We start from the raw sequence: 17,653 nt of genomic DNA, 5'->3' as shown, positions 1-17,653 counted from the left end.
TTCTTGTTGTTTAAGCCCCTATTCTATGTATTTTGTTATGGCAGCTTGACATTTTGTTATGGCAGCCAGCCAGTAACCAAACATGGAGGAATTTAAATGTGATAATAATTCTTCAAAATTATGACAAGATGATATATCCACACCTGTAAAGTTGAAATAATCAAATCAACTTCCTTTTACAGATTAAAAAAAAAATCAATGAAAAATACAAAATATATTGATAACTATATTTAATGTAGATTAACTCTTTACTTGTACTTTTTATAATCTATTTATGTAGAGACATACTTAATAGATAATGATGTAAAAACATCTCTATTTTGGGGTGGCCGGATGGCTCAGTTGGTTAGAGCGCAAGCTCTGAACAACTGGGTTGCTGGTTCGATTCCCACTGTGCCCTCCACAACTAGATTGAAGACAACGAGCTGCCGCTGAGCTGCTGGAGGATGGTGGGTGCACCCCATGCAACTAAAGATTGAAAAAGGCAACTGGACTTGGAGCTAAGCTGTGCCCTCCACAACTAGACTAAAGGACAACTACTTAGAGCTGATGGGCCCTGGAGAAACACACTATTCCCCAATAAAATTTATTTATAAAAAAAAATCTCTATTTTATGACAAGTAAAATACACAAAACAGAAAAAAGTTATTTATATTGCAAAATGTAACAATTCAAACAGGTAATAAAGGAAGTATGGGCTTATTTATTGTAGGAATAAGCGTTCTATTTTAATTTCATCAGTTTTGCCTGATTACAAAATCTTCTTAGTAACAATATATTTTTAAATAAATTATTTCCCCATGCAGACATATTTAGGCAGTCCCCAAATTTTACACATTATACATGACCACTAGGCTGCATGTGCATGAAAGAGAAGTAGGTCTTATACAAATTCCTATGAGTATTTGATAATATGTTAACTCTCTGGAAACAGATTATCCCCGAAAATATGTCTGTCTGTCATTTCATTTTCAATTAGTTACTTTCCAACATGGTTCAAATACGCATCCTTTAGGTAAGATTGCTATTATTTGTCATTAGAAAAATTGTAAATGTAATTATTCATCCAATTCATTATAAATCATTTGTGATATGATTTATAATGGATTGGATGACCTATAATCTTAGTAAACTTTCTATATCCACAAAAATAGGATACATGTTTCATTTATGGCATTATTAATGTATAAGCAGTGTGCCTTTCCTGCCCTCCATCGAAAAATTCTTTCTGAGCACTCTGATCTCTAAAGTGTAAATGAATGCAACTGCCAGAAATTTCCATTTCCTAGGGACATTTGTTTTTCAAAATAAAGCAAAAGTTTTAGTCACTGATTCTCAGGAAGGCAAATACCCAGCTCTCTAGGGATGTCTCAAAATGTCTGGAGTAAGAAGTAGGAAGCCTTTTTCTCTCTTATTCAATAATATGCCACTGAAACATGACCCAACTCAACTGCTGATTTAAACAAAAGGTGTGATGTGGTCTCCCTGTTTCAGACTGCAGGCCCCAGGCAGAGGAATTGGGGGTGGAAGTGTGCAATGGGAGAAAAAGAGCAGGTTGTTTAACCTTGAAGTGAACAAAGTTAAAGAAAAATCAATACCAAGATATAGAGTTAAATAAAGTCAATTAAACAACAAACATCCCATCTTTATTCCATGAAAACTCTGTGATTGTAAATTAGATGGTGCTTTAACTTGCCTTTGTAAACAAGAATAACATTTTTTTAAACTGATGATATATAATTATGTAATATGTACAGCATATCAGAATGTTTTCAGTTGTAAGCAACCCCCCCCCAAAAAAAAAAAAAAAAGAAAACAACAACAACTACAAATTGTCTGAAACAATAAAGGGAATCAGCTTATGTAACTGGCAATTACAGAGCTAGGGTGCACTTCATTTTCATTTTGATCCAATTGTGTCCTCAAAGGCTCAGTTTCTTTCTCTCTGTTTTATCTTAATAGTGTCATCTTATTGTAGGGCTTGTTCTTTGTTTGGTTCCACAGTGGCTGTCTTCAGTTTTGCTGTCCAAATCTACAGAGAGCAAGCATCTCTTCCCCAACCTTGGAACAGAAATTTCAGTTTTCATCCATTTAGGTGCCTGAAGATGAACCAGTCCTTATGGCTGTGGAATACTACGCACTGATTGAAATAGACCTAGGTTATGTTTGCTGATTGTTTAGGCCAAGCAGGACCCAATGCTTGAAGCTGGACATGGAGTCAACCCCACCTTATCTCATGTTCACATAAAGAAAAAAGTGGGTAGGCTGCCAACTAACCACCATAAATGATATGCATACATAAACTAAAAACATGTGCTGAGAGAAATAAACGAATTAAATTGAATGTATTAACATAACTGGATTTTACTATTGTTCCCTGCATAGTAAAAGATAAGTGGACAGTTTTGATACTCTGTTAATATTTCTGTTGCAAATGAAACCTGTATCTAAGCACCAGATTTAGAACCAGAAAACTGGAGGTTGAGCACCAGTGCTGAATCTCAACATCAAGGGCAAAGTAATTCATTCCTCAACTATTATTTCATTCTCTCAAAAATGGGAATATCACCTTCCTATCAAAGTTGGTGTGAAGGTTAAAAGAGACAATAATCCAAAGTGATTCTGCAACTGAAAATAACTTTTTTTTTTTTTTTAGTTATATTGGGGAACAGTGTGTTTCTCCAAGGCCCATTAGCTCCAAGCAGTTGTCCTTCAATCTCGTTGTGGAGGGAGCAGCTCAGCTCCAAGTCCAGTTGCTGTTTTCAATCTTAATTGCAGGAGGCACAGCCCACCATCCCATGGAGGGAATCGAACCGACAACCCTGTTGCTCAGAGCTCATGCTCTAACCCATTGAGCCATCCAGCTGCCCCTGAAAACAACTATTTTTAAAAACACACTTTTAAAAGGTATTCTGGCGCCATTTTGTGTAATCATATAAAAAATGCTGCATCTTCAGATTCGGTAAAATTAAAAACTAAGAAAATATGTCTTGCTGGTAAGAACTGTATTTTTCTTTATTTGGTTAAACATGGACAAATCCAGAGAAGGAATTAAGATCATACAGATAGTTGCTTTAGGAAACAAACAAACAAACAAACAAACAAAACATCTAGGATTGTTTTGTATATTGGTCCTTTGTATATTGGTCCAATTGTTTTGTTTCTCATGTTTCTTTTTTATTTTTCAAGTCCTATTAGCTCTCTTAACTGTGATAGCTGAGCTTTCTTTAATTTCTCCATTTCCAAATTAAAAAAAAAAAAAGTCCAAGAATAAAAAAATTTGTCTCAGAAGATATGAGGATAACCTAATCACATTGTAATTGACAATTTTACTATTTTAAATAAATTCTTAGCTCAGCATTCATACCAAAGTGGGGGAGCAGGTAAGAGATTGACTTATACATATACATCCATCTTTTATTAGACAATTTTAAATGCAAATTATTTTGAAGTAAATCTATAATATAATTTTAGCAAATTACTAGTTCTTTGGCCAACCCTTTTACAAATGTTGTGCTTTGATCATCTGCTTTAAAATTTTTATTGCATATGATTCACATTCGTATGCAATAAAAAAAAAACTACAGATTGATTTTCCTAAAGCAATAAGGTATACATTGCATTCAGCAAACATGGTTAAAAGCATGCTCACTTTCATTCTTCATAATTAGACTTCTAATTTCAATATTACAGCAGCTTCGATTATATATGTCTTTGGAAACGAACTTAGTGAGAGCAGGCAGTTTTAGAGAGAAGAGAATTTTCAGACATTTTAGAGAACATGGAAGGGCTTTCTCCTTTTATCTGAAATGCCTCAGATTCAGTTAGCTCAGTTGGTTAGAGTGCAGTGCTCCTAACAACAAGGTTGCCGGTTCCATCCCCACATGAGCAACTGTGAGCTGTGCCCTTCACAACCAGATTGAAACACCTATTTGACTGGGCGCTGATGGATCCTGGAAAAACACACTTAAATAAATAAAAGTTTTTTTTTTAAAAAATGCCTCAGATTGATATGGAGAGGATTTACTATGTCCACAGATGCTTGCAATGAGGTAGCAAATGCACTCTGATACAACTTGTGATGTTAATACATGCCTTATCCGAATTAAGTGTAGTGTAAATTTTGATTTACAAATTTAAAATTACAAATTTAGTATTTTAATCTACAACATTACATATCTCTAAAACAGCAAATTGAGATAAAGTAAGCATAACTTTATTTCATAGATTCCTTCTTTTAGGCATGCTGGTTAAGTGTGCAGTCTCGGAAGCATAAAGAAAAGATCTGAATTCTAGCACACTATCTCTTACTAGCTATGAGAAATTGGACAATTAGCATACCAAATGATGATAGTAGCATGAACCTCATAAAATGTGATTAGGTTTAATTATGTCTAAATATAAATATGCCGTGTTTCCCCCAAAATAAGACCTTGCCAGACAATCAGCTCTAATGCATCTTATGGAGCAAAAATTAATATAAGACCTGGTATATATTATATTATATTATATTATATTATATTATATTATATTATATTATATTATATTATATTATATTATATTAAAAGACCAGGTCTTATATTATAGTAAAATAAGACTGGGTCTTACATTAATTTTTGCTCCAAAAGACACATTAGAGTTTATGGGCTGACTAGGTCTTATTTTTGGGGAAACACGGTAGTTAAGATACACATAATATAGATAGATAGATGAGATAGATAGATAGATAGATAGATAGATAGATAGATAGATAGATAGATGATAGATAGATAGATAGATGATAGATAGATAGATAGATAGATAGATAGATAGATAGATAGATAGATAGATAGATAGATGAATGACATAGATAGGTAGATATAGATATAGACATGGAGATCTACCTAGATAGATATGATCGAGATCGAGATAGAGATAGAGATGTGCCCTGGTATACAGTACGATGCATCAAATATAAGAAATAGATAAAAGTTGTAGTTTTATTTTGTCTGATAAATAAATATAAGTATTAGAAAAGCCTTTCTCTAAAAAGTGAAAGGAAATAAAGCAAAGTGACTTTGAAGATAATCTGTATCACAAATTAACTAAATTCCTTGACACCTAAAAAATCAATTCAATTTTATATTATGGAGTTCTAACTATTCATTGGAAATGGGTGAAGCTATGGGAGATTTGTAAAGTGCTAAGAAAACCCCCTTCTCTCAAGGAGTTCACACTGATCTGGAAGCTACACTGCCACGTAAATACTCAAATACCATGCTCTAATAGAGGCACCGGATTGAGAGAGATCAATTCTGACTGGATGATTTGTTATTAATAGTTTTCACAACACAAAGCCATCACTTGCTATACTTCTATCTTTGAATCATTCCTCCATTAAAGACTATGTTTTTATTTACAGGGGATCAATATAGGAAGGCTAGTGAGGACTTTTTAATAGTTATAAAAGCTTCAGTACATCTCTTATACTTTGAGGAAGTTTATTCCTGGCACATTTGATTGCATTTGCTGTTTAAAAGGGAAAAAAAAAAAATTTTAAATACTTTTTTAATTTGAACTGCTTTATTTTTGTACTTTTTAATATGAAATCAACCCCAAATAATTTTTCAAAATTTAGTCCACATTTAAAAATATGGCCAATAGGAAGATAAAAGGAATTTTAAAATACATTTTTATGAAAGCATCTAAGCACAGTATTTAAAAGCATAGATGATATATTTTTTTTAAGCACAGGTGATACACTTGGGCTACAGTGGATCCAGGATTAATCTCCGTATCATTCATATTATAACAGATTATTAAAACTAAATTGCATTTTGAAGATATCCTATGTTGAAGTTGAAGCACTCAGCACCCCCAAAATAGAACACTGATGCCTGATGCTCATAGAAGCTGAAATATATCCCCCACTCACCAAAGCTGTAAACAAGGTGCTTTTCAGAAGCAAAGCGTATGATTTTACATTTGTGTGATTTTTCTTCAAAATGTCATCAACAGAGGTGCTATTTTGCAACAGAATGTATGTTCTTTTGACCCCTGGACAGAACTTCTAAAGGGTCCATTTTGAAGCTTTCTCAAGTTTAATAGGTTAGAGTGCTAGGTGACATTTATAAGCCAACATCAGACAGAAAGAAATCTTCCTCTTTCTGTCAGCTCCATCAAGAAAATTATCCTGGACTACAAGACCAGCCAAAAAAAAAAAAAGAAAAAGTGAGAATGAATCAAATGCAATTTAACTTGAGACAGTAATACCTTCACTTCATAAAATGAATTCTAAAGGATATTATATTTATAAAAATGTAATAAACTGATTAATATTTAATGTAATACAGCTTTTATTTTTTGATACTGAATCCCCCCACATACCCTCAGGAGTATGTGAATCCAGTAAAACATCAAAAGTAAATAATGCTATTCCTTTGGGATTTTAATAGAGTTAATCTGTAGTTAATGAATTAATAATGCAGTGATGCCAGAGAACATTAACAAATGCCTTTCCAGTAACATTAATGCCAGAGAAATTTAGGTAGCTGGTTTGATTTTAAGAGTGGGGTATCAACATATGGAGTAGCCAAATGTTGCCTTTACGGGGATACTTATCTGCCTGCAATTGTTTTGCCATGACCAATTATAAGCACTGTTTGTAACTGCAATGTAAGAGACAGGTACCCAAGGGACTTAACACTCAAATTGATTAATTCACCCCATCTTTAGCAAATTGCAAGTAAATTGATTTGGCATACACAGCAGGGAAGTCTTAATGCAAATGTGGCCTCTCTCTGTTTTCCTAGGACGTCCCTAATTGGAAGTGACATTATTATCATATTAGTAAGCAAAACCTAGGATAATCATTTTATCTCCATTTCTGCAGAAAAAAAAAATTATTCTGTGCAGTCTCGACAGACTGATGCTACGTTGGACTCCAACGCCAGCACTGAGGGACACCACTTCCAAACAGTAAGATCCACAAGACTACAGTGATAGAGAAGCAGTTGGACTATTCACATCCACCAGGCCAGGAGGCCAACTGAGGCACTTCTGTGCTATTCAACGACAAAGAATGTCCTTTGTTGTTGTTATCCTGCTTCATAAAACCAGAGACCTGCTTTCCCTGTTCAGTTCCAGGCTCCTACCTTTACACCTGTGATCAGAGAAGAAAAGGTCTCTTTCATTTGCAGCTCAGTTCAAAATAATCCTGGGGAAAGCATCCTGATTGGAATGAGGGAGAAGAGGTAGTCCTGTGACTTTAAGTAGGATAGAACATCTTTCAGAGGGAAACAATAGCCAATTTAAAAGTTCTTCATACAACACTTGCTGTAAACGCTTAACACATGTTAAGAACATGTTAATATTGGTTCTCTGTCAAGCGCATGGGGAGGATAGCCATGGATGGGACTGGCAATCAGAAATTTTAGGTTTTAATCCCAGCTCTGATGTTAGGAACATAATCTGGGTAAATTTATTTGCCTCTCAGAGCTTCAACTTTTCATTTGTAAAATCACCTTGAAAGATATTCCTTACTCACTGGAGTTTTCTCTTGAGCAAGATAATTTTTGCCTTTACTGGGTGATGTGGGGTCTGGCTTATTCTAGTCAGTAAACACCAATTCAATCTCCTTTCCCCTTTATGAGTTTTGGGGTATCAACCTAATACTGACACTAATTGAGTGACCTTGGGGAGTTACCAAAATTTTCTGTCTCCGTTTCCCCACCCATTTAAGGACATTGCTCTTCCTTTGTGACAAGACTGTGTTTTAGATGAAATGAAGCACGGTATGTAATAATACTTTGCTGGAATTAAATGCCATTTTTAGATGAAAGGGCTTATTATGTAGATGGAAATTATTCCAGTTTCATTTTGTCACTAGAGACCTTTCAAAAAGCTAACAATAACTCAGTTAGCAACTGGAAATCACAAACTAAAAAATATATTCCAGCTTCATATAACTTGATATTACTCTGGTACTAGCTCAGATTAATAAGAAATCCTAATGTCATTATGCAAATCATTAATGCTATATAAGTAGATGATTAATGTGATTGAACCTTTTGGGTAAAGATGAAAACTGACCAGAAGTAAATATGATTATATAGCTAAAGCCTGTAGATGATGCTTCTGCTGGAGTCTGAGAAAGTTTTCTCCTAAAAGGAAGTATTTGAGAAGACTGTCAAGTACATGTAGTTAAGCTCTTCATCCATTTCATAGTTCTATTTACATGACAAATTATTAATATCTTTCTTTTCATCACATATATGTAAAACGGGAAGGCCTGTTTTTCATAATTAATGCTAAAAACAAACAAACAAAAAACACCGTTTTTAAAAAGGAGTCTAACTGCTACAACAAGGAAGATTCTAGACATTAGTCATTTCCATAGGACCATGGTGGCACATCAAACTTTAACCAGCAGCAGGACTTAACTATAATTACAAGGACTTATATTTTTAAAGCCTGTAAGGAAGAAGCAAAAACTTATTTAAGGTAAAACGTTCAAGGCCACGTATCATGATCAACTATCATTGAGTAAATCTATCTCTCATTTGATGTATTCTCTGCAAGGAGAATAAAAGAGAACATTGGCTGAAAGCAGTAAATGACTTCCTCTGTAGGAGAAGAGATTCTGGAAGAAAGGTGATACTCAGCACTGAAATTTATGACCAGGCTTGGTGAGTCACAGCAAAAAAGCAAGCCGTCTTCTCTTATACAGAATACTTTAATTTTATGAAACGTTCTTTCAGGTAAGCATTTCTGCCACTGATCCACTATCCAGGCCGTGTGTATCACATGGGCTGCCCTTCCCTTATTTGTTTAGTTAAACTGCAATATATTCCTCTTCAGCATTTCTTTGTTGAACTGGATCTATACTTAGAAATATAAAATGGGGTTCTTGGAGATGAGAGATAATCAGGTGGGGGAGGAACTTGATAAGTTTACCACAAATCCCTAACTGGGAGGCTACAGACCTACAGAGGAGAGACTTGATGGGGCCTGGCAGAAAGAAAAAACTGGGGGAGACTCAAAACTTGCCTGAAATTTGAAAGTGCACCCCACCTCACATATGGATACATTGGAAGAGTGCAACCTTTACTGGGTCAAAGTCCTTGAGCTCAATTTCTGACATGTCATTGGCTTATATATTATGCAGACACTGGAGAAACCTCTAGAAAATGGGGGCGGGGAGAACAGAACCCCAGTGGCCACATGATGCTGGGGAGACAAATTCCATAGGTTAAGTCTCAGCCAGGTAGGTTACATACAAAGAAAGAAAAGAAATAAACAGCAACAAAGCAACAATGACAACCTCATGTAAACAACAGACAAACAGAAATCTAAAGTTGCTATATTATTTAAAATGACTAGTTTTCAACTAAACCTATGAGACCTATAAAGAAAGGAGTATAATCCATAATTAGGAGGTGAAATGGCAGTGAGTATAAAATGTCTCTGAGTTTATGTCTCTGATAGGCATACATAATGCATTTAACAATGATAAAGATTTTGTTGACAACGATTTCAACTCACCTACTATAAATATGTTCAAAAGGTATGCCAAAAATTATGATGAAAAGATTCAATAAAAAGGGAATATCAGGGGCCGGCCCGGTGGCTAAGGCGGTTAGAGCTCCATGTTTGTAACTCCGAAGGCTGCCGGTTCGATTCTCACATGAGCCCGTGGGCTCTCAACCACAAGGTTGCCAGTTCAATTCCTCAAGTCCCGCAAGGGATGGTGGGCAGCGCCCCTGCAACTAAGATTGAACACGGCACCTTGAGCTGAGCTGCCTCCCAGATGGCTCAGTTGGTTGGAGTGCGTTCTCTCAACCACAAGGTTGCCAGTTCGACTCCCGCAAGGAATGGTGGGCTGTGCCCCCTGCAACTAGCAACGGTAACTGGACCTGGAGCTGAGCTGCGCCCTCCACAACTAAGACTGAAAGGACAACAACTTGAAGCTGAACGGCACCCTCCACAACTAAGATTGAAAGGACAACAACTTGACTTGGAAAAAAAGTCCTGGAAGTACACACACTGTTCCCCAATAAAGTTCTGTTCCCCTTCCCCAATAAAATCTTAAAAAAAAAAAGAAGGGAATATCAATAAATAACTATAACCATCAAAAAGAAACACAGGAAATTCTAGAATGAGAAACTACAATAACTGAAATTTAAAAATTTATTCAATAGGATCAAAAGGTGATTCAAGATGGCAAAAGAAAGCATTAATAAATTGAAGATAGACAAACATAAAAGAGAGTAATTATTTAAGGTAAATAGGAGAGCCTCATATATCTGAAGTATATGAAGCTATATTGGAGCACAGTTGCTATATTTTATCAGAATTAAGTCAGTATTAATCTGAAATATTACGATAAATTAAGGTGTATATTTTAATAACTAAAGCAACCACTTATAAAATAAGTAAAAGAAACATAGTTTAAAAACTCATCAGAGGAATTAAAATGGTACATTAAAATATATTTATTCCACACAAATGAAACAGGAACAAAAAAGACATGAAACATATACAAAACAAAGAGGAAATTGAGTAACATAAATTTAACCATATTATAAATTAAACTCCATGTGTATGGACCAAACACACCCATCAAAAGGGAGAACAAACAGTTTCCAAATATATGTGTTCTATAAGAAACACCCTTTAAATTCAAAGACAAATACACTGAAAGTAAATGGATGGACAAGGATATTATGCAAAAAATAGCCATAAAGTACCTGTATTAAGATCATATAAAATAGATTCTATCACAAGGTATAGTACTAGAGATAAAGAGGAAAAATTCATAGTGATAAAAAGGGTCAAAACATCAGGAATTTATGACAATTATAAATGTAGATGAATTATGAATATTCTTACCAAAAGATGGAGCAAAAACTGATGTAAGTGAAAGAAGAAATATTAAGACAAATTAACACTGATTGTTGACAACTTCAATGTCCTATTGTCAATAACTGATTGGGAGAATAACTAGGGAGAAATTCAGCAAGGATAAAGAACACTTGAATGAACTCTCAACTAATCACTTTACCCAACTGGTATTTATAAAAATCTCCCCCCAAGAGAGCAGAATACATAGTATTTTCAAGCATACAAGGAACATTCTCTAGGAGATATCATATGCTAGGAAATAAAACACATTTTCGTATTATAAATTTAAAAGGAAACCATTCAAAGCATATTCTCCCACCACAATGGAAATATTAATAAATTAGAAATCACACAAAAAATTTTGGAAAGTATCAAAGTATGTGGAAATTAAAGAACATACTTCTAAATAATATGTGTCAAGAGGAAAAAAACGGAAATTAGAAAACATTCTGAATAAAATCAAAATTAAAGTCCAACACATCAACATTTATGGGATGCAGCTTAAGTAATGCTTAGAGAAAAATTTACAGCTTTTAACTCCAATAGAAGAAAATAAAATGATTTTTAACCAATAATTTCAGCTTCCACCTTACGAAACTAGAAAAAGGAGAGCAAATTAAACCTAAAGAAAGAAGAAGGAAGGAAATAATAAAGACTAGATTGGGAACCACTGAAATGGGGGGAAAAAAGAAAAAACAACATGAAATAACGAAACCACAAGAAGTAAGGCGAGAATCTGACAGAAATCAAGGGCCATTCATGAGCCAAGGCTGAGCTAGAAGCCCGGCTGTGTTAGGGTACCTGCATCAGCAGCATAGTTAGCTGACATTCATTACAGGTCTCTGTATAAACAGGACACAGCCACTCTGTCACTGCAGGAATTTCAGTGCATCCTTTTGTTAATATTCCAACTGCAAAACGATGATCCTCTCTCCATGCCTTCAGTTTGAAATCCATAAGGGAGGAATCTGAATGGTCCCATTTGGTCTTTATCATCTCTGCTGTCACTGTAGCCTCCTAGTCCGCTAGCCAGACATATCGCTGAGGTGTTTTTTGTTTGCTTGTTTGTTTGTTTGTTTTTTCCATGAGTAGGAAAGAACCCCAAAATGATGACTTGGACAAGATAGAAGTTTATTTCCCCCCACATTAAAGTTTAGCGGAACTGGCTTAGAAGAGCTAATTGTGTGCATCTCTTCCGAATTCTGCATTCAGTGACCTCATCTTATATTGGTATCTTGAAATCAGCCAAGGGGGTAGTATTTACCTCAGAGAAATCAGGAAACACTACAAATCAGGGCACTTTTACTCAGGTAGTCAGTGGTTAAGCATTTACCAGCACAGCACTGGGAGAGGTATCCAGATCAGTTGTGTTAGTTGCACTGTATCAAGGGCCTAGCTTTATTTTTTCTTATTGTTCTCCCAAGGCCACATGACGGTGGCAGATGGTTGATGGGGCTCTCTACTCATTACATATTTATCCCACACAGCAGTAAGGAGGAAGAAGAGAAATTGAATGGGACCCCTTTCAGTCAAAACCAACAGAAATTGCACAAAACACTGATTCATCCATCTCATTGTCCAAAAACTAGTCAAAGGCCACAACTAGTTTAGAAGCCTGGGGCTCGCTCCAAGGTTCACAGCTAATAATTAGGGTTTAATGATTAAGTCAGAATATGGGCAATAGATATTTGGAAGCAATTAGAGGTTCTTGAACCAATAATTATTTAAATCGATCATTTTTCTGTCAGGGGTTCACCACTATACCAGAAGGCTATAGTGAACCAGCAGAACCAGCAATACTGCTTCTTATGTCATATATGCAGGGGACACCATTAGGCAGTTTCCCTCAGAAGAAGGCTGAGAATAGAGCTGCCCCCATGACTAGCCTTCCCAAGATAGAGACGTTGGCAAGAGATGTTAGAAGTTAGTAATAAGGTGGGAGTGACAGGAAATTGATGAGATAAGCTTTGCCCTTATTTACCTTTGCACTGAGAGTCTAGTATAACTGACCATAAACATAGTTTTCCTAGAAAAACACAGTTATTACAAACCAGGCTACCATAGACAATTGGAGTCGTATGGTAGGCAGAATAACGACTCCCCCAAAGTTGTCCACCCAGAACCTGTGAATATGTTACGTTACATAGCAAAGGGGAATTAAGGTTGCAAATAGAATTCAGTTTGCTAATCAGATGACCTTAAAATAGGGAGAGCATCCTGGATTGCACAGGTGGGCGTAATACAATCACAGGGTCTGGATCGGAGTGCTAATGATGCAAGCACGGTGCAACCCTCCCAGTCCTCATCCTCCTATGCACCTCTTCACTTGTCTTCATTATTCTGCTCCTCTTCATTTGAACCCTTTGTAAAAGTGTGACCGTTAAGTACTGCACTTTCCCGAGTTCTGTGAGTCGTACCGGCAAATTCTCAAACCTGAGGGGATTTGTGGGAATCTCTGAATTTAAGGCCAGTCTGTCAGTCATGCACAGGGCCTGAGGACCCCAGATGCAGCTGGCATCTGGGGCGAGGGCTGTTTTGTGGAGGATTGAGCACTTAACTTGTGAGAACCATGCTAACTCTGGGTGGTCAGTGTCAGAACTGACTTTCAGTACATCCAGTTGGCAATGAGACATAGTAGTGCCGAATCAAATTTGAACAGGGTAGTATCAAGATGAAAATGATGTTTCCTAAATATTCACTGGACATGTTTATAAGCTATATTAGTTAGAAGTGGAAAATGGAAGTCAAGACCAAAAAGTAAGTTAGTTTAGACATAAATATGAGATGATCAAGGCCCATATCCCATACTTCTTAGGTAATAATTTAGATCCTGTAGGATACATCCTTCTCTAAGGCCATAAGCCATTTGTTTTCTCCAAGCCACTACCTCTGTTTTTACATGAACACAGACTAACAGTGCTTCACATCATGCCTATGCTTCACAACTAGTGCTTTGTTACAGCTGCTCCTGGAGTAGAGAGTTGAATATTCAGAAACATTCAGAGCCAGTTGTTAAATCATTGGTAGCTTAAAATTGGCTTTGGTAAGAGAATTTCTGTAACATAATTAAGGCAAATGTAAACAATGCTATTCTTAGTCTTCTCCTCCCCTCCCTCCCTTTTGTTCTTCTTTTATTTGGAAAGCCAGTTTACCAGCCCCCAACAGCTCACACCTCTCACCTTATGTTTTGCTCCTTTGCCTCCCAGCTGCTGAGAAACATGAGAAGGTCCAGCTCTATGGATGAACAACTTGGAAAAACCGGGCAGCCAATGCCCCTGGGTGAACATTTTACCAATGGGAAACAAAATCCAGTGGATGCATTATCTTATTTACAGATCCTTTTACAGAATACACTGTCCTGAAATGCAATACGCATATCCCCTGCTTGAAACCATAATTTGATCCTGTAAACAATGGCAATAAGTAAAATATTTCTTAAACAGAAACATTTTCCATTAATTGTAACTGACAAAATTATGATGCAGTCCAATTGAATCTAAGTTACCATATTTTAAGATAAATATGTAGCAATTAAAAATAAGGAATAAAATGTATAATAAATAAAAATTTATATTAATAATAGCAACAAATGAGAAATGAATAAAGTTTTACATATGAGTGTAATGTAATGAAGGTTTGTTTAACTTGCCAAAGAGGAAAAGAAGACTTGATAGTGGGTGGTCCTTAGTGAAAAATGAGTATGAGGAAATCATTCTTTGGATAGCACATTTCTTTCTCTGTATTGTTTACCTCACCAAATTTCATCTTTATTGGAGCTCACCATCAGCACTTAAACTACACTTAAGAAATAAATCTATACAGAGACACTACTTTTAGGGAAAAATAAACACTAAATGCAGGATTTTTTAATAATGTGGAAATAGTGCAGGTATATGACAGAATGTGCAGATCTAGGAGAGGCTACCCCTGCATTCTGTTCAGTTGGCATATGTATGTAAAGTAAAATATTTTTACCTTATTCAAATATAGTACACAATTCAAATTTATTTTTATTGAAATTCTCAGACTGGAAATTGTTCTATCAAGTACATTTCTGAAGGTGTTACTGCCTAAAACCGTAACTCAACATCTTAATTCTTGTAGTATTTGTTTATGAGGTTGTATGTGAAGAAGTTGTTAAATTAGAAAAATGAGAATCATCCAAATAGTGGTTTACTCTTTAAAAGCTATTATGGGAACAGTAACTGAATATTTACAGAATAGTCATTACAATGAGCTAAGTACGTAGTTCGGTTTATCTGGAGACAATTCCCATGAGACTGAGCTATCACTAACGCTTGATCGAAGTGGAATCCAGACTTCCTCACATTTTCTCTCCTCATTCCCCGCTTCAATTTAGTTTTCCTTCTTTTCTTCATTCTTGAAATTCTAGTCTCCAATACAATATTAGCAGATGAACGTCATTCCGGATAAGTTTTCTGAGAACTCAACAAGAAATCTTGATCTAATATTGATTGAGCTATGTTAATGGTTTATTTGAAGTCAGTTTGCTAAAAAAATTATTCTCTAAGTGTCAAAGTTATAAATCCATGTTTTAAGGGTTTTCCTAATGAAATAAAGGGGGAAAATAAGATAAGTTGATTTTACTATGTTATTAAAAACAAATGAGCTATATCAGTAGCCATAACTATATATTTGTACATTATCAACTGAAACTATATTATCTGCATTGCAAGACTAAGAAAATTTAAAAAGTAGCCTCTGACTGCTTTCTCTAGGGGCTGCCCTGACGCTCAGGCTATACCATGGTGTTCTCCTATAGAACAAAACAATCTCACAGATCAACATCAGAAAATACCACTCTGTGATCATACTAGAAAAAGACAAATTCACTTTCTCTAGGCTACACCAACTTCAAATCAGAGCACAAACAAACTCTCACAACCTACAGATGTATTATTCACAAGTTTCTATTTTCTCTATGACTAGGAAAGGCCTGGTAAAATGCCACCTTTGTTCCTGTACCATTAAAAATCTGGAACACCATTTGCAAGGCAAGTCACTAATCTTAGATGGGGGTTCCCTGCAGAAAAGTAATTGGAATAAAGCTTTCCTTCTAGTTTTGAGCTCATCCTCTATGTTTTGAGATGTTTGTGTGTGTCCTGTGCACATCGTTTGAAAGTGATCAAAGCTTGAGTTACCTTAAGTCCCCTGGTACAATTTAGCCCCAGGAATAACATTTATCAAATGTAATCTTTTCAGAAAAGAAGCTAGAGCATTTCCAAAAAGTAAATCAAACTTTGGACTCAATACACAACCAGAAGTGTTATGATAACCTGTTAGATAAATGTCCCGCAGATATATGAAGTTCTGTAGCAGCTTTCTCAGTTTCTTGGCTTCAATGTTAGCCAACCAGAGGAGAGAAAACTCCGAGAGTGAGAGCTTTATTTCTGGTGATAAAAGTTTAATCCTCTTAACTTACTATCAACTGTGCTGGATTAATTTGTTTTCCTAAATGGACGGCGTTGGAGGAGAAGAAAGGTGACGTACCCAAGTGTTAATAAAATTCACAGCTCTTCAATAAAATAAATGAAGAATATCCCTTTGTAATACTCTACTCCCAGGTACTGGTCAGCACAGACTGTCTCCTTCTATAGATGATATTTCACGATTGGTGAGTTAGATTATCTTTTAGAAAATAATAAAAAAAGTTACAGTACATTTTAATTTTAACTGCCAGACATGACGCTAAGAGCTAAGAGTCCTCAAAGGACTTCCCTGTAGTAGAGGAAGAGAGAGAGTGAAATCAATATGGATTATACTATGTGACAGTCAAGGAGTCTGAAGAGGAACAGAAAATAGCGGTTGCGTTAGGCAGTGAATGGGCATGTTGAGAGGTGACAGGGTCAAGCTCGGCTTGGGATGCAATTGTTAAGAGGACTGAGCCCAGCACTGCGCTGCCTGATTTGCAATCCTGGTCTCTACTGCCAGCCATGTAATCTTGAGCAAATTACCTGCTTCCATGCAGCTTACATTTTATTAAGAAAATAGATAAAAACAAACAACAAAATAATAAATACGTAAATGGTAAATATTTTTAATTGAAGAGCAGCAAGAGGGTGGCGAATGTCAAGGATTGGAGGCTGAGTTGCAACAATAAAAAGAACAGTCATTAGTTATTGAAAGGGTACTCAATGCAAAGGTGACATTTGAGTGTTAGGATAAAGCATTCCAGGTGGAGGAAACCTACAGTGTACAAGCAATGAAAGTGGCAGCAACGCCTAAAGTGTTTAAAGGAAAAAAACAAAAAAACTCATGAAATTTAGGATGACTAAAGCTTAGTGAGTGAGGAAGGGTTGTAGGAGGTGAGGTCGAGGAAACCAAGGATAGCCAGGTCTTATCTGACTGTTTCAGACACTGTAGAGCATGACAAGCCATTTTAGGATATGACCAAGAATATGTGACGTCCTTTTAGCAAAATTAGAAGAGAAATCTAATTGAGTCATAACTGATAGATAACTTAGAAAATTCTGACAGATTACTTTGTGATTCTTAACATATAATTCAAGGGTTTGAAGCATTAAATTTCATTGCTATAAATACATCCCTTTCTTCCATCTCCATCTACTTAATTACATGACGGCATTTTATTTTGGCATACATATATATAAAGATACAACAAGGTTCTAATATTTCCATTCAGAACTATCTCTTTCTAACAATAAGCAAAAGTCATCCACAGGCTAATTGCAAAACTAACTGCAAAAGAAGAAGAAGAAAAAAAAAGTAGCTGCAGCTAATTCCTAAAAAT

The sequence above is a fragment of the Rhinolophus sinicus genome, linkage group LG06 (genome assembly GCF_036562045.2).
Source record: "Rhinolophus sinicus isolate RSC01 linkage group LG06, ASM3656204v1, whole genome shotgun sequence".
NCBI lineage: Eukaryota > Metazoa > Chordata > Mammalia > Chiroptera > Rhinolophidae > Rhinolophus > Rhinolophus sinicus.
Note: the sequence above shows the minus strand (reverse complement) of the source record.